Source organism: Equus przewalskii, chromosome 10 (assembly GCF_037783145.1).
Source record: "Equus przewalskii isolate Varuska chromosome 10, EquPr2, whole genome shotgun sequence".
NCBI classification, from domain to species: Eukaryota; Metazoa; Chordata; class Mammalia; order Perissodactyla; family Equidae; genus Equus; species Equus przewalskii.
Genome location: NC_091840.1, coordinates 45,434,632 through 45,452,382, shown reverse-complemented (window position 1 = coordinate 45,452,382; position 17,751 = coordinate 45,434,632). Strand labels below are relative to the sequence as shown.

At 52.4% G+C, this 17,751-nt stretch overlaps 1 protein-coding gene and 1 long non-coding RNA gene across 2 annotated transcripts in view; one reads left to right on the top strand and one right to left on the bottom strand.

The window, feature by feature from the left end:
- Positions 1-17,751, top strand: part of RTN4RL1 (reticulon 4 receptor like 1) — a 67,387-nt gene that overhangs the window by 37,732 nt on the left and 11,904 nt on the right. The gene's annotated exons all lie outside the window — the stretch shown is intronic.
- On the bottom strand, positions 13,600-14,875 carry LOC139074121 (uncharacterized). The gene is made up of 2 exons (XR_011523577.1): positions 14,698-14,875; positions 13,600-13,809 (listed from the first exon to the last, which is right to left on the bottom strand). It is a non-coding gene; the product is annotated as an uncharacterized lncRNA (long non-coding RNA).

Below are 17,751 nucleotides of genomic sequence, written 5' to 3'. Positions count from 1 at the left end.
GAGGTGGGCTTTAACACTGTGCTCTCTCTGCAATGGTTTTCTTTATCTCAAATAAATTTCACACACCTGCAAGGGAGAACTGCTTGAAAGAAACTGTGTCAGAATTGGCTCTCGATTTAATAAATCTGCAAATGGAGCGGGGTTCGGTGAGATGATGTGAGATGATGTGGCGTTGGCTCGCCAAGCCTCCTGTCCCAGGGCGCAGCCTAATCCTGCCCTTTGGAGGGGCCGGGCGCTCTGCTGCTGAGGCACAGAGCCTCAGCCCACACCTCTGCTGAAACCCTTTCTCTACCCTAAGCTGGAAGCCAGTCAGCATTGGGGAGACCCATTTCTGTGTGGGCGTTTGGGGCCTTTTAGGCCAAGATGTAAGAAGAGGCTTTTAGGTTGACCGTAGAAACACAGCTCCCCTCTGCTGGGGACTTCCTCAAACCTCTTGGTGCCATATCTTCCCGAAGAACTAGAAAGTCCATTTTGGAGTCAGAACTGTGTAGTGAGCAAGGCAGGAGTTAGACCGCTATGCTTGTGGTTGATGGCGGTGCCGACACTCAGGGCAGTGGGGGACCCCAGGCTTCTGCACAGCCCCCTCGGAGTTCCTTTGGCTTCCACTCCATGGAAATGTATTGGAAGGGCAGAATGCTTGGTTGTTGGAGGCAGGCAAGTCTGAGTTTGAATGCAGGCTGTGCCACTTTCCAGCTGGTAAAGGTGCTAGGAAACTCCACATGCCGCCCACCCCCACCCCCCATGCCTGGAGGCTGGCCTTTATGTCACCTGTGGGCTCCTGCCCTCTGGCTTCAGGTGCAGCCAATGGGAGGCACTGGCAGGCCAGCAGAGGAGGGGAGGAGAGTGATTACTGGGCCTTTATTTCCCCTCCCTACAAGCTGGCTTCATCTCTGACCAAAGGCCTCAGTTCTTGTCAAGGGGCCGGCTCCACACAGCTTCTCTGTTCTGGGTTCTGCTTTCCCTTCCCTCCCCTCTTCAGGCCCAGGGGTGGTGACACTCGTGGTTTCTTGCCTGTTATTTGCTATCCCTGTGGATTTTCTAGGCCCTGCCCATGCCTTTGTCAATTGTCCCTTTATTAAACTGTTCTCAGAAGACCTAATGACACCTGATTGACACAGCCATCCTGAGCTAGTCCTTTACCTCTCGCTTTGGTTCCCTCACCTGTGAAACCAATTCTGTTATTAAACAGTTTGCTCATGTGGCTGTAGTGAATGCAGGGTGCTTGACCCACCCAGGCCTGGAGGACAGTGACCTTAACCCTCAGGCTGCTCGTGAGGGGCTGGGGCCAGCCCGTAGGGACAGAAGTGGTGGGGGGACTGGTCAGTCACCTCTGTCCTTGGGCTGATGGCAGTCTTACACCCTCCTCTCTGCTTTCCATCTGCGAGTCGGGCACTGTTGACCGGTGGCACCAGGAGAGCAGAATTGCCCGAGACTCCAGAAGTTGCTATTTCTTTTGTCCTGTGATCTCCCATAGAAGCTGTTCATCCGACCGATGTGTGCACATTCTTTTTAGTCTTTATTTATTGTTATCGGGAAACAAAGCAGCCACAAATTAATGCAACATCGTGTCCCCTGAGGATGCAAAAGAAAGAAACGTGATACCAGATCCTCCTGCTGGAGTGGCCAGGTCGGGGTGGGACTCTGGCCTTGGTTCTGAAACTGCATTTCAGCAGCTGCTTCTCTGCATCAAGGAGACGTGTCCAGTTCCAGACAGCCCCTCTGGCCTGGTCCACTCTGGAGTCTCATTCTGTCTTTGGGTTTGAGAATCCAGGAGCCAAATGATAGCAGAGAAAATGGGCCTGGAGAGGAGTGAGTGTTTATGCAAGTGCCTGTCTAGGAAGGTGAGGAAGACAGAAGATGGGTCTCTGCTCCCAAGGGGATCGCAGCTAAGTTGGGAAGCCAGCATTTGCTCAGGAAATGAGAGCCTCAAGCAGGCACTAGTCTGGAGCAGACTGTCAGGGAAAGCTCCGGGGAGAAGGAGCCTTGACCTTTGGGTGAAGACAGAGGGTAGAGAGGGCATTTCAGGGGAGGGACCACGATATGAAGGGTCAGGGGTAGCCAGGCTGGAGGGAGCAATGGGTGTGGTCTGAGAGCAGCCAAAAATCCTTGGGGGAGCATAGGGTGGGTCCGGCTTATTCAGGATCTTGAAGCCAGATAGGGTACTTAGACCAGGATGTAGGACTTTGGGGGCCCCTAAGGAAGGAATTCTTAAGCTGGGGTTCACAGATGGACGTCAGAGCACCCCCAAGCCTCCTGAGACAGTATGGTGCAGTGGTTGGGAGTGTATGGGCTTTGCGGTTACACCTGCCTGCCCTGAGTCCCACTGCCACTTTCTAGTTATTCCTTAACATTTCTGAGCCTCAGTTTCTCACCTATGAAGTGGAACTAAATGGTAGTATCTACCTCACAGCATGTTTAGGGTAATAAGTCAGGCAATGGACGTGCGGCATACGCACCATCACTGGCACATGGTAAAGATCTCGGTAAAGGGCAGCTGTCATTAATATGCTGCAGAATTGTGAGTGACTATACAGAGGCACACTTCTCTAGGGAGAGGGTCTCCTACAGCTTTCATGAGATTCCCTAAGGGGTCCCTGATTCAAAAAAATGTTAAGTATCACTTACTGCTTGAGAGGTTTAAAAATAGAGGAGTGTTAAGTGGCAGAGAGCAGTGTTTATGTGAACGAAACATGGTGGGTGGGCCTGGGGGCAGGGAAGCCGGTGTGGAGCCTTTCTGTCCATCTCTTGGGCTCACCATGCTTCCATCCATTCATTCGGTCATCAAGTGTTGCTGAGTGCTGACCCAGTCAGGCACCCTGCTAGATGCCAAGGGCCCAGAGACCAGGAACAGTGTCAGTGGGAGGGAAGATGTGTGGTAGGCAGTCTCCAAGATGGCGTCTGAGGCTCCTGCTCTTCAGGTCCTTGTGAGTTTCCCCTTCCTACGTGGGATCTGGGCTGGACCTGTGACTTGATTCAACCAGTGTATGCAGTGGAAGTGAGGCTGTGCTGGTTCCAGGCCTAGGCCTGAAGAAGGTGGGGAGCCTCGTTTTTGTGGTTTGGGGAGATCTGAGCCACTATGTAAGAAGTTCTGCTACCCTGCTTGAGAGATCACATGCAGAGTCCACACTGAGAGGAGGAGCCATGAGACCAATGGAGACAGAAAGAGGCTCAGGTCTCTTGGCATCTTAGTTCTGCCCAGATGACCCCAGCGTCTGCCACCATCTGACTGCCACCACATGAGAAACCGCAAGTGAGAACGACAGAAGAACCATCCCCCAGAGCCCATTCATGGCTCACAGAGCCATGAGGTCATGAAATAAACAGTTTTGTGTTAAGCCCCCATGTTTGAAATGGTTTGTGACATGTGGAACTAAATGGAGACCAATCAGATGAGAGCAGGTAAAGGCTATTTACTCAGCTTGCTTTGCCAAGGGAGTCAGCCACCATCTCACTGTGTCTGGCAGAGTCAAAGGCAGGCTGAGGAGTGGGAAGGCTTTAGAGTGGCGAAAGGGGAGGCTCAGGTGAGCCCTGACCGGAGGCTGTAGGCAGGGGGAGCTGGAGGCAGGCTAACTAGAAGCGGGCATCCTATGTGTTTGGTTAGGGAAACATATTTTGTTTTCTCTGGTTGGCCCTAAGTCAGAAGTGGGGACAAAAATTAGGGAAGCTAATCAAGCCCTGGCTGTTTGGGGCTGATTGTTACAGGGGTTACTCTTTGGATTTCTGGACTGCTTGCTGGAGATGTGTCTGATTTTCTCCCAGTCTGACTTGTAGATAGCAGGCTGGGCACTTGGGCTGGTTCCTGTAGATAATGGGGTGGTTTCTGGACTGGTTACTGAGATTGGGGGTCAGAGTTCTATTTTTATATGTGGTCTGGCATTGCCTGTTTATATATTCAGTCTCCCACCTAACAATAGGTACCTACATGCAAACTGACAATTATGAATCCCTGTTGAAGGAGCAGAGGGTTCTAGGTAAGCCCAAAGCCAGGAGAATCCCCTTAGCCTGTGCCACGTTGGAAAAACAGGTGAGAATTAGCAGGCAGATGAGGGAAGGAGGGCATCTCAGGTAGAGGGGGCAGCAAGACGCAAGGCTTGGAGGTGGGAGAGAACATGCATGTGCAGGAAACCACGACAGGCTGACATGGCTAGGCTCGTGAGATGGGAGGTGATGTTGGCTTAGGACCCAGAGCACTAGACCCAGGAAGAGGGGAGAAGTTTTGGAGGGCGTGATGTTTGTTTGGGGCATGCTGAGTAGGAAGAGTCTGGGCGATCCCAAGGGCCGTGTGCGGGGGCTCATTGGAGATTCGGACTTGGAGCTAGGAGAGAGCTAAGAGGAAGATGGATTTGCTTGGGTTATGGTGGCCCCCCAGGGACTGTCTGTAAAATGAGAAGAGGTGCCCATGATGGGCTGAGAAGGACTGTCCAGAGTAGACCCAAGTTGGAGTTGAGCCAGGAGATAGTTGTGTCAAGGAAATAGGGGTCAGGGGGAGATTTCGAGGGGTGCTTTGCCCGCCGGGGGCAGTTGAGGCACGATAGAGACTGGAAACTGCTGGATTTGGGCACAGCAGGGAGTTTGCGTGTGAGAAGGCGGTGGAATCCCAGGTGCAGGGGCTTGAAGAGAGTGAGCCAGGAGAGGAAGTGGGCCTACCTCGGGTGCACGCGGGGATAGCAGGAGAGAGGCGGTGTCTGCAGGGAGATTTTGGTTAGGTGGGGTTTGCTGTTCAATGGGAGAGACTTGAGTGAGGCTCTGGGCCAAGAGGGAGCAGTCCATAGTGGAGGCGTGGAGAGAGAGGGCACACTGGTACAGAACGAGAGGCAGCCGTGAGAAAACACGGTCCTGGGCCGAATCAGGCTGCAGGTGCAGTTGGGTTGGCTCACACAGTGTTTTGTATTCATTTTTGGTTTTTGTTGAATTTGCAGTCAACCAATTGCATGTAAAAATCCTGGTTCCCAGCCTCTGGCAAAATCGAAAGACATGATAAACCAGGACCCCCCTCCCGTAAGGCAGCAGTGGCTGGAATCCGGGGCCCTCCGATGGGCCTGGCTTCCGAGTTGCAGCCTGCCCCATTCTGCCTGCCCAACTCACCCTTTCTGTTTCCTGCTTGGCTCCTGTAGGCACATCTGAATTAAAACCTTGGAGTGAGGAGAAGTGAGAGAGCCAGACTAAAGCTAGCTTAGGCAGAAGGCCTGATGTGTGAGGATGCTGAGAAGTTGAGGGGTCAGGCCGGGAGGCCAAGGGTAGGGATTTAAGAAAAGAGGGGAAGGTTTGGAATGGCCTCTGAGGGGACTGGGAAAGGAAGCTTGAAGGCCACATAGAATAATGCTGGGGCAGCCACAGTGCTGGGACCAGCTAAGATTGCGGGCCAGGGACCTGCAGTGGCTCTAGTTCACATCACTGGGGGACAGACCAGGGGCTGGAGGGAGGGGAGGGGCAAAGGAGCCTACTCTGTCCTCCAGGAACTTCCACACCCATCGGTGTCCCTTGGCTCTGTTAGTGGGTGGGGGCTGTCTCTGAGACTCGGGGCCGCACAGAGAGGGCCCCAGAAGAGAGAGCCTGTGCTCCCCCATGTCAGGGACTCTCCCAGGCTGGGAACACGCCGAGAAGCTCCACTCGGCACAGGGAAGGAATCAGTCCAGGGGAGCCCTGTGTTGAGGAGTTGGAATGCTCCTGAGATTCCCGATCAGAACCCTCTCCCATCCCCTGTGGCAGGTGCCCAGGAAACACATTCCTACACACACACCTCTCCCCAGCGTCCTCCCTTTGAAGTCTCTTCTGTCTGTCCCTCTGTGCCTCAGGGCTAGTTCTGTCAGTCACCCAGGGGGGGCTTGCTCTTGACTGGAGAGGGGGTGGCATCCCGGAGCCTCCCCAGGTGGCAGCTCTCCATGCACACCTCAAGATGAAAACAGCCCCCCGCACCCTCTGCGGGAACACTCTCCTCTCGGTTTTACTGGGAATCGTGTGCGGCTTGGACACATGTCACCGTATCATGTAGAGCTGGAATGTAATTAGGCGATGTTGGGGAAAATTCCGTCTGTCTCCTGGGAATACTGGAATAATGAGCCATCACAGAGGACCACGGAGGCTGGTGGGGGGCTGCTGACCTGAGCCGAAGGCTCGGATCGTTCATTAGCTCCAAGGTGCTGCTGATTTGTTCCCCATCCTGGCTTCCTAAACGAGCTGGCCCGATCTTGAGCGGGAAGCGGAGCTTTAGGGAGAGCCTAGAAGGTGCTCTGGACTTTGAAGCAGGGAAAGCCAGCATGTTTTCCCTTTCTGGGGTGGGGGAAGACAGAAGCCGCAGTCCTCCACGGTGGCCATGTGGCCATTTGATAAACCGAGCCCAGGTGAAGGGGAAAATCCCAGGACAAAGGAGCCAGACTTTGTGAAGAGTGGGCTGGATGTGTGGCTGGCAGGGCTGAGGGCAGGAGGGCCCTCCCAGGAGGCTGGGAAGTGGTGGGGCGGGGGAGTGGGAGGGGCTGGGCAGAGAGTGGCCAGTGGATTTCACCAGGAGAGCAAACTGGGAGAGGCCCCAGGCCAACTCGGCCCGAGCTAACTCCCCTCTGCACCCTTGAGGGTCAGCCAGACCCACTCAGGAGAGCTCCCAACCTGTGCTCCTCCTCCACAGTAAATGTGCTGGGTGTCCCTTCAGAGGGCTCCTCGGGGGTATGGGAGAAGAGACAACAGTGAGACTAGTCGTGGCCCTAGCCTGGCCTGCCCAGCAGACCTGCAACAGCCCTTCTTTCTCCATCAGGCCCCTGGCTTGTCCCGACGTGGTACCACCCACAGCTCCCTGTTGCAGCGAGGACATGTGACCCTCGCAGCCTCCTACCACCCCGTCCCCGTTCCCAGGCGGGAACTTCCACTGGGTTTCCTCAGCACCATTCTGGATATTCTTTCCCTAACCCCTCAGACCCTCTCCTGGTGGGGCCTCGTCAGTTCTTGGCGTCAGAGCCCACACCCCGAGAGCCACCTTGCTTTCTTTGCTCCCTCTCTTGACTTTCTCCTTTCTTTTATCTCCCTTTATTTCTTCTTCCTCCTCTCTCTTTCTCCCTCTCCTCTTTCCCTTCGCACATCTGTGGTATTCCAGGTCGGGGATCTGCTAAGCCAACTTTCCCAGAGAGTTCTGTTGGCTCTCTACTCAGAGCTGCCTCCTGGGGCTCTCGAATTCTTGGGCACCCTCCTGTCACTGCCCCTCCTCCCCAGGGGCCACAGGGAGCTGTCTGTGGGCCTGCTGCCCCTATGAGAGCATGAACCACTCCAAGGCAGCCACTGGGTCTGTGCTGCCCATAGCTGCATCCGCAGTGCCTGTGAAGCACCTGGCACCACGTAAGTGCTCAACCTGCGACAGTAAAGCTCTTCCTTGCTTTCCACTCCAAGCCACGCCCCTTCCTTGGAGACTTTCTCCAGGCCACGCCCCTCCCGGGGGGAGCTTCCCCAGGCCACGCCCCTCCCGGGGGTGCTTCTCCAGGCCACGCCCCTCCTGGGAGCTGTCTCCAGTACCTTTCTGGACACATCCCTCCACGGAGAAGTCACTGGTCTTTCAGCTGCACTCGTCTAGGACAGCCTTTTGAGTGTCTGATTCCTTCAAGCAGTACCACACTTCAGAGGGCACTGCTCTGGCTCTCTTCCTGTTGGTCCCCTCCCCAAAGGACAAGGAGTCCATGGGGCCAAGGAGACATGCCCACCCGGGACCTGTGTCCATCACTCAAGACCAGTTCTGTCCAATAGAAATGTGGGCCATATGTACTTTGAATTTTGAATTTTCTTTTTTTGTTTTTTAAAGATTTTATTTTTCCTTTTTCTCCCAAAGCCCCCCGGTACATAGTTGTGTATTTTTAGTTGTGGGTCCCTCTAGTTGTGGCATGTGGGATGCTGCCTCAGCATGGCTTGATGCGTGATGCCATGTCCGCACCCAGGATTCGAACTGGCTAAACCCTGGGCCGCCGAAGCAGAGCGTGCGAACTTAACCACTCGGCCACGGGGCCGGCCTCTACTTTGAAATTTCTGTTAGCCACATTCAAAAAGTAAAAAGCAACAGGAGAAATTAATTTGTGAATATTTTTATTTAACCCAATGTATTCAAAATATTGCCATTTCAACATGTCATCGGTATAGCAAGTATTCTTTTTTGTACTAAATCTCTGAAATTGCCACATTTCAAGTGTTCAGGGGCCACATGTGGTGGTGGCTACTGTCCGGACAGCACAGCTCTCGACCACACTCTAGCTATTTGAGACCTCAGACTTCTCTGCTCAAATGGCCCCAGCCTGCTTCCAGGGCCTCTTCCCCATTATGATTCCTAAGGGTGGATTTCCCCCAGCAGTTTGAGGAGGAAGGCCTAAGAGCCAGGCCTAAGGAGGGGGTAAATTCCTCATGGATTTGTTTTCCTGAGCTCAAAATCCTCCCTGATCCTAGAGGCAGGGGTGATGGAAGCTACGGGGTACTGAGGGAGAGAGGAGGCTGGGCACAGCCCAGGAGCAGCACGAGGCCCTTGAGGTAGTAGGAGGCTGGGATCCAGCAGAGGCAGCCTGGACAGGCCCTGCTGGCAGAGGGGAGAGAGGGTGGGGGCACCACAGTCCACAGACAGGTTAATGGCTCCTGCCTTGTGCACAATTGAATTTGCCCTCCTGAGCCCCTCAGCAATGGGGAAGGGCCTCTCCTCTTGGGAGCTCTGCTGGACTCCCAGAGCTACAGGGCCTGGGTCAGCCGGGCCTGATTCGATCAGGAGAAATGAAGGACGCAGTGCTCACAGACAGCCCAGTACCCAGAGGGGCTGGCAGCTCAGCTCAGAACAATAAGGCCGGGGAGGGCCTGTGTGGGGGCCCCAGGTCCATCCTAGCTCTGCCTCCCTCCTAGGAGCCCCATCCTCAAAACACAGTTGACGATTGTCTATAATATACCTCATCATCCCCTTCCACCTTCCCGTCTCTCTTAAAGGTGGTGGAGGATGACTCAAAATCAGGAAACTTGGAACCAGTCTGTTTCCCTTTGTGTCTGTGGGAGTGTCCAGCACATGCTAGGACCATGGTGAGGGGAGAAGGAACAACCGAAAAAAACCCTTTCCTTTCTTTCCTCTCAGTACTTTACATCTTGTATCAAACCCAGCTCCTGGACGTCTATCGTGTCTCCGCTCCATGGAGGTTGGAGAAACATTTAGAGGACAAATGGCAAACTAGAGGAGAAGACATCACAGGACTCCGAACTAGACATGCTGTCTCGTGCCTCCAGGCCTTTGACCCTGCAGTTCCTTCCACCCGGCTGCCCTCCCTCTTGCCCCTTGGATCCCAGCTGAGCCTCTACTCCCCCTTAGAGGCTGCCTTCCCTCTGTGACCCCTCCACTCCCTGGCAGCGCTGCTTGCTTCCTCCCTCCTGCATGTTTCTGCAGCACTGTAGACGGCTCCATCACGGAGCAGGCTAATAGCACACTTGTTCCCTCCATCCACAAATAATTGTTGAACGCCTCCTAGGTGTCTGGCACTGTCCTGGGGGCTGGGGACATCACGGGGAACAAGCAGAGAGGGGGAAAGACAATAACCATGTAAACAAACAATTAAGATACTATCAGAGAGTGTTAAGTTTTAAGAGAGAAATAGAGCAGGGTACTTATGTAATCAAGAGTGACTGGGTTGGGGGGGTGGGGCATCTGCTTTAGACGGGAGGCATGCTTGAGCTGAGGCCTGAATACTAAGAAGGAGGTGGTCCTGCAAGGGCCTGGGGCACAATGCTTCCTGCAGAAAGAGTCAGTGATAAAACTCCAAGGCAAATGTGTATTGTATCATTTCATTTGTACAAAATGTCCAGAATAGGCAAATCCTCTGAGACAGAAAGCAGATTAATGGTTGCCAGGGGCCGGGGGGGTGGGGGGTGGAGGGAGGAAGAATAAGGAGTGACTGCTAATGGGTGTGGGGTTTCCCTTTGGGACGATGTAAATGTTCTGGAACTAGATAGTGGTGATGGTTGTAGAACATCATGAATATACTAAATGCCACTGAATTGTGTGCTTTAAAATGGTTTAAATGGGACATTTTATGTTATGTGTATCTTACCATAAAACAAAACAAAACTGCCAAGGCAAGAATGAGCTTGCTGTGGTGTAGGAACAGGGAGGCCAATCTGGCCAGCGACTCGGAGAATGGTAGAAGACGGGGGTGGTGAGGTGGCGGGGGCCGGTCATGAGGACGCTGTGGGTAGCTGAGGAGTTTGCATTTTATTCTTGTGCAATGGGAAGCCACTGGAAGGTTTCAAGCAAGAGAGTAACATGATAGCGCTTACTGTTTTTGAAGATGGTTGTGGCCGTGGTGTGGGCCGCGGGTGGTGATGGGCTGAGGTAAAAGCAGGAGAACAGGGAGGGAGGCCGTTGCAGTGGTCCAGGGGAGAGAAGATGGCAACCTAGAAGAGGATGTGGGCAGCGCGGATGGAGTGATGTGAACAGATTTGGGATATGTTTTGAAGGTAGAACCCATGGGACTTGATGGATTAAAGGCAAAGAGACTGAAGGAAAGGGGGGAATATAGAATGATGTCTATATTTTCAGCTTGAGCAACCAAAAGGATGGAGTTTTCATTTTCTGAGATAGGGACGCCTATGTGGGAAACACCTGTAGGGCACATTAAGTTTGAGCTGCTTGTTAGATATCCCCATAGCAACGTCAGGTAAGCAGTTGGGTGGGCTGGTCGAGAGTTCGGGACCGAGACACATGTCTGATCTTCATCCTCGTGGAGAGCTATTTAAAACTGGGGCCTGGGTGAGCTCCCCTGGGGATGGGTGTGGCTAAGGGAGAGAGCAGGTCCAAGGGCTGAGCCCTCAGGAATCAGGACAGGTAGAGATCAGGCAGAGGAGGAGCCACCAGCAGAACAGACCAAGAAGAGCAGCCAGCAAGGCAGGGGAATAAACAGCAGGGCCTTATCTCTGAAGAGAAGAAAGTGTTTCCAGAAAGGAGAGACAACTGTGTCCAGTGCTGCTAACTCAGTGAGCGACAAGGAAGTCAGTGTCAGATTTAGCAGTATGATTAGAGTCTGCCTCTCTGAAAGAATGAGCTCCCGGCACATAGTAGCTGCTTATTAAAAGGCTGGAGGACTTGCACTGATCATGGTCTGCACTGTGTGGCATGGACTGCCCAGAGTGTAGGGGTTCGGGCTCGAGACTGGATATCAAGGGGAAGTGGCTGAGGGGCTTGGGCCACCCAGGAGCCTTTGTTGGAGGGGCGGGGCGGCTGGGGGAGCCCAAAGGAGCACAGGACTCCTGTTCGCCCACTGGCACATTTTGATAGGGTCTTCCCTCTGCTTTTTCCCCCACTTTTTCCTCTCAGGAGGTGATTCATATTTCAATATATTCCAGCTGAAAAACGATCAGATCTTGAGCAGGTGGTAAGTCAGTACACGGAAATTTGATATATTTTGACTAATGCAGTTTGAAATTTGAAAACTGCAGACAATTTTATTCAAGATCCATTTTTATACCAACTCATTATTGGGGGGAAAAGGCAAGATTTCAGGTTTCCAGAGGAGGACGTGTGAACCCAGGCCTGTCACCACCAGCCCGGCTAAGCTGGCTTGACCTGGCCATCAGGCCTGCATGCTGCCTGCTGCCCACTGCCACCTCGCGTTCCCGCCGGAAATGCTGTCTTTAGCAACCTCTTTCAAGTATCCCCCTGGGGTTACTAGTCCAATTTAGTCTGACCTTCAGCCCCACCTCCGTCGCACCAACTCCAGCAAATCCCTGGGGCTGGCACTTAAGACAAGTTTTGTGATACAGACGAAGGTATTACACAGAATTTCCACTTCTTCCCCCATCTGCCTTGTCCACTCCCCAGCCTCATGGGTGTGAAGCACAAGGAGAGGAAATAAATAGTGAAGACGGGGAGGACTGGACTTATTGGCAAGGGAGCAAGGACACAGTTCATGGGAGGTGCGGGAGCTGCCTGTTGGGGTGCTGGAGGGGGAGAGGCTGGGAGAGGGTCAATGAGGGGGCAGTGGCCTCAGAGGAGAGAGAGCTCTCTTCCCGTGGTTGGATGCCAGATCAATCTTGGTTGGACTTCCGGCTCCACCATCTTGGGTGAATCATCACACTTCATTGAGCCTTATTTTTCTGAGCTGTAAACTAGGGATATGAATACCTTCCTAATAATGTTTTGGGGAACATCCAGTGAATGTCTGTGGATGCCCACAGTATGGGTAGGTCTGACTTCCTCACGAGAGTCCTCCTGTCCACATGAGGCACACGGCTCTTGTCTCCTTTGAGTAGCTCAGTCCCGCTGGGAAGGCAGAGGAAAGGGACGAGTCTCTGAAAGCCCCCATAGTGGGTGATTTTCTGGATGTAGAACTTAAGGCATTATGGGCTAAACTTTCTGGAAGGTGACTTGTCACCCTGTGTCAAGAGGACTTGGACTCAATGAATCTCTGATTTAGGGAGAGATTGAGAAATTTGAACAAAGCTTTATGCATAGAGACGTTCATTCCAACATTATTTAGTTTTAATTTAAATGACTCTTAAAAGACTCAATAGGTACATTCCCATGGTAATAAATCAAAACTTCCTGGCAGGTGTACAGTGAAGTTCCCTCACCCCAGCCCCCAAGCTCCCAGTAGCCCTCCCAGGAGGCAACTAACGTAACCAATTTTGCCCTGATAATTTATGAGTGAAAAATGAGAGACAATCTAAATGCTCCACAGATAAATTACGGTCTGTCCGTACAGTAAGATATTCTGTAGTCTCTAAAAATTGTGCCTGTTACCACACTTCTCTTCTCTTACTTAACTGTGTGTTTTCTCTGGCCTCAGGCCCTCAGCATATGCTGTTCCCTCCGCCTGGAACCACCCACCCCCACAGTGGAGTCCTTCTAATCTTCAAACGCTCCCAGCCTTCCCACCCCCACCGGCTAGGGGAGCCCCCACAGTTCTCCCAACTATCTGGATCTCTCTCTCCGTACTCTTCCCTCCAGGGTGCGATTAAATATGGACGTGGCCATGTGATGCGTGTCTGTTTCCCCATCAGACTGTGCTCTCCTGGCGGGTAGAGGGTGGGGTTGCTCTGCCTGCTGGGCTCCCCGTGGCTGCCTTAGTGCCGAGCCTCGCAGATGGAGGCACTTGGAGAGCTGCTGAAGGAATGAACGGTCTACGTTAAGCAGAAAAGGCAGGATGCAGAGCTGCATATATAGCATGATACCAATTTTATTGCTTTACATAAAATTTTTATTTAAATTTTATATATCCCTATATAAATGAAGGAAGTATTGAAAGAACGTACAGCAAGGCACTGTCGATGGTTGTCAAGGGTAATGGGTCTGTGGTGATTTTTCTTCCTTTTTACTTCTCTACTTTTCACATTTTCCACAATTGAGAGGTATTATTTTAAAATTAAAATAAATGATGAAGAGTGACTTTAAAAATAAACCTTGTGGGGGAAATAGTGTTTGGGGACACTGGGAACCCTGTCCTGAGTGCTCCCTAGCTGAAGCTCCCAACTTGGGGTCAGAGGCTGGCATGTGCTGTTGGCTGGACACATGTGGGTCCCTGGAGAAAGTGCTGGGCTCAGGCCAGCAGGGAAGCAGAAGCAAGTCAAGGCCTGGGACCTGAGATTCTCAACGAGGCTCTGCAGGCTGTGTTTTTTTTTTTTTTTTTTTGGATGATTTATTTCTTTTATTAAATAGGAAGTGTGTGCATCAAAATGTAGTATGTATAAGGTATAGAGAATAAGAAAATTAACAAATTAACATCCATCCCAAAGCCCACGGCTCAGTTGAAGACACAGAACACCACAGACATATCTGAAGCGTTCCCTGCAGGCTGTCTTAAGCGGTCTGTCAGCGAGATTCTGCAGAGGAGTCAAAAGAGAAAGGTCTGTGAGGTGAGGCCTGACATGCCTGGTGCACTCATTGCTCTCTTAGGAATGAGGTACCTACCCTGGGTTCCTCTGGCTGCTAAAACTACATTTACCCACAGTAAGGTCACCTTGGCTAACTAAAGCACCTGGTTTCTTTGCTTTTGTCTAGAATTACATCGGCTAAATCATTCGTTCGCTTCCCAGGCATGCATGGATGAGCTCTGTGTACCAGGCACCACCGGACACCCCAGCAGTTCTGCACCTCTGGCGGTGGAGGCAGGTGACTTTAAGAGAGTGGTGGGGGCCGGCCCCGTGGCCAAGTGGTTAAGTTTGCGCGCTCTGCTTTGGCAGCCCAGGGTTTTGCCGGTTCGAGTCCTGGGCATGGACATGGCACCATTCATCAAGCCATGCTGAGGCGGCATCCTGCATGCCGTGACTGGAGGGACCCACAACTAAGGATACACAACTATGTCCCAGGGGGCTTTGGGAGAAAAAGGAAAAATTTTTTTAAATAAAATAAAAAAGAGAGTGGTGGGTGCCGTCAGAGAAGGCAGCGCTGAGGAGGTGCAGGGTCTAACCCAGAAGGAAGGTCTGGGGAGGCTTCCTGGAGCAAGTCCTTCTGAGCTGAGTTGTGCAGTTATCCGGTACATAAGTTAGACTTGGGTTGAAGCAAGAGAATCTGGTCTGGCTGACTAAGCAAAAGAGGAACTCATTGGAAGGCGTTAGTTAGGACACCTTGGGCTGTAAGTAATTAAAAACCCAACTCAAAATGGCTAAAACAAGAAGAGGACTTATTATGTCATAGAACAAGCAGTTTGCAGATCCCAGGAGTGGTTGACTCATTGGCTCAATAAGGTCATTATGGATCCAGGTTCTCACCATCTTTTTTGCTCTGTAGTCCTCGCCAAGCTGGCTTTGGCCTTTAGGCTGGTCCCCTCATGGTGGAAAGATGGTGCCTCAGCACCATGCTTTTCATCCTCACCCAACCACACTCAGAGGCAGCGAAAGAGAACATCCCTTCCTTGTGTCCCTTTTCAAGAGGAAGACAGATTTTCCCAGAAGTCCTGCAGCGGACTCTCTTTGTGTCTCATTGGTCAGAATGGAGTCACATGCTCCTGTCTAAACCAATCACTGACAATGGAGTAGACTAATAAAGACCCACTCCCTGGGCTGGGCAGGAGCCAAGCTCTTCTAGAGCATATGGCTACCTGAGAACTAAAGGACATTTGGATCCTGATAGCCATGGAGAGGGGTGTTGGGTGGACCTCTGCAGAAAGAAAATGGGACCCCAAAGGAGAAGCTGAACAGCCCAGCTCTGGGGAGGGCAGGAACCAGGGTGGGTCTGGGGGTCTTGTTCAAAAGAACTTCTGGGGCAGTGTCTTCAGGATGGCCCACCGGGTGAAACAACTCCAGCCAAGTCACTCTGCTTCAGGTTCAGGTTCAAATTCCTGGGGGAGAGGCTGAAGGCTGAGCCTGGCCACTGATTGATAGCCCTGCCTCCTGAATCACCTGCAGTGGGTGAGGGATGGTCCCCCCAAGGGAACTTGTGGAGCTGCTCCCATAAGAAGGCAGGGAGGGGGAGTGAGAAGCCCCTGAGCTGAGACGAGTGGCAGAGAGTAGGAATGGGGGAAGCGGGGCCAGACCGTGGATGGGCTTATATGCCATGCTCAGCTCAAGGGACCTCACATCAGTGAGCATTCTTATTTGCAAGCAACAGACACCAGCCTTGACTAATTGAAATAAAAAGCAGGTTTATTTAAAGGGTGTTGGGTAGTTCACAGAATCTCCCAGAGGGTTGGTGGCTCCAAAGGCAGGAGCAACACCCCAAATGAAGGCCAAGTCACCTCTAGCTTACACCTCCAATGTTCCCACCATAGTCACTGCCCCCACCCACCCTAGGCTCTGTCGCTGCTGTCATTCTTGCAAGCATGGATCCTGCTTGGGCCCCTGCTTATTTGCGTCACTAAGTCCTAGTTCAGAGTCTGGGGTAGGTGTGTTGAGTGGCAGAGCCCAAGCTGCGAGGGAGGCTGGGAAAGGGCTTTTGAGCTTCTACTGGGAAGGAAGGACTCATTTACATAGATTGGGAGATCTTCCCAATACAGGAAGAGGGTTTAGCAGCTGGGTGGCCAAAAAGAGTGACACATGTCCACAACTTAAAATCCTGAGGCTGTTGAGGAAGACAGCTTGTGGAAGCCAGGAACTGGGTCTTTTGTCCCCAGAGTGCTGCTGGCACAGTGCCTGGCCCAGAGGAAGAGGTGAAGTCAATATTTGCTGAGCGAATGCACTGTCATTAGGGCAGTGACTTGATCACACTTAATTGGAGGAGGCCCAGCAAGAGATAGGAGCACTTGGCCAGAGGCCGGGGCGTGGGCACTGGAAACCTGTGTTTGCAAACACCCTCTACTTCCTTGTCCCCCACGAACCTCTCATGTGATGAGGGTAGCTTGATTTCCCACCACACAGAATGCCTGTTTCTTTCTGTTTTCTTTCTCCTCAAACTCCCACCCCCTTCCCTACCTTCCCTCTCCGCTGATGACCCCCTCTGACTTCATGGAGGAAATAGAAGCCCTCGGAGGCTAACTCCACCATCTTCTCATCTGTGTATACTGTAGTCCCTCCTGTTACAGCGCGGAAGCTGTTCCTTTGGAGCCCTGGATCTCGCTGTCTTTGGCCCTCTCACTCTGACTGCATCAGTTTTTCTCTTTCCCCCTGAATCGTGCTCATGAGCATGCAAACAGGCTCTAGTGAAGAACATCTTAAAAAACAAACAGGGGGCCGGCTCCGTGGCCGAGTGGTTAAGTTCGCACGCTCCGCTGCGGCGGCCCAGGGTTTGGATCCTGGGCGCGGACATGGCACTGCTCATTAGGCCATGTTGAGGCGGCGTCCCACATCCCACAACTAGAAGGACCTGCAACTAAGATACACAACTGTGTACAGGGTGGGTTTTGGGAGATAAAGCAGAGAAAAAAAAAAAAACAAGCTCCCTGGACCCCACGCCCCTGTAGGTCCTGGCCCGTTTCTCTGCCCCCTTCACAGCAAAACTTCCTGTCCAAATGGCCTCACAAATACTGCTGGCTGACTCCCCACCCCCCAACCCCGGGAGCATTATTCCCTACCCTGTTGACAACAGGCTGGGCCATGTGACTGACTCTGACCATGAAATGTGAGCAGGAGGGAAGTTAGTCGCTTAAAAGGAAAGCTGTAAGAGCTAGTAGTGGCCATGTCCTCTTCTCCCTCTGGGATGGAGGGTGCTCTCTTGACCGGCTCCCTGAGCAAAGCCTCAGCTGTCCTATGTGAGAGAGAAACCAGCCTTTGTTGTTGGAAGCCACTGAGATTCTGGGGTCCCTTGTGATGTCAGCATGCCCTAGCCTGTCCTGATACAGTGCTCACGCCCCTTCCTCACCTCCCATTCATTCGTCATCCCACTCCTTTATGCCTCCTCTCCCTACCTTTCTACCGGAAACGAACTTTCCAGCATCACCAGTTACCTCTAGGTTGCCAAATCAACTGGACACTTCTCCGTCCTCACGTCAGCTTCTCAGAAGCCCTCATCACGGCTGATTCCTCCTTCCTTCTTGAAACACTCTTGGCTTCAGTCACACCACACTTCCTGGCTCTCCTCTGACCTCGTTGACCATTCCTTCTCCTTTATACTCCTTCAGAATTGTTGTGTTGCCAGAGGCATCAGTCCTGTGTCTTCTCTCTTGACTCTCATGGTGACCTCATCCACCCCACGGACTTAAGTACCATCTCTCTGCGGATGACTCCCCAGTGTGCTTCTCACCTCTGGGCTCCAGTTTTGTACATCCGGCTGCCACCAACTAAACATCTCTATAAGGCTTCCCAGACTTTGTGTGTCCTAAACTGAGCTCTTGTTGGCCCCTACCCACTTTCCTTGGCTCCCCCAGTCTCACTGTACCCTCATCCTCTCAG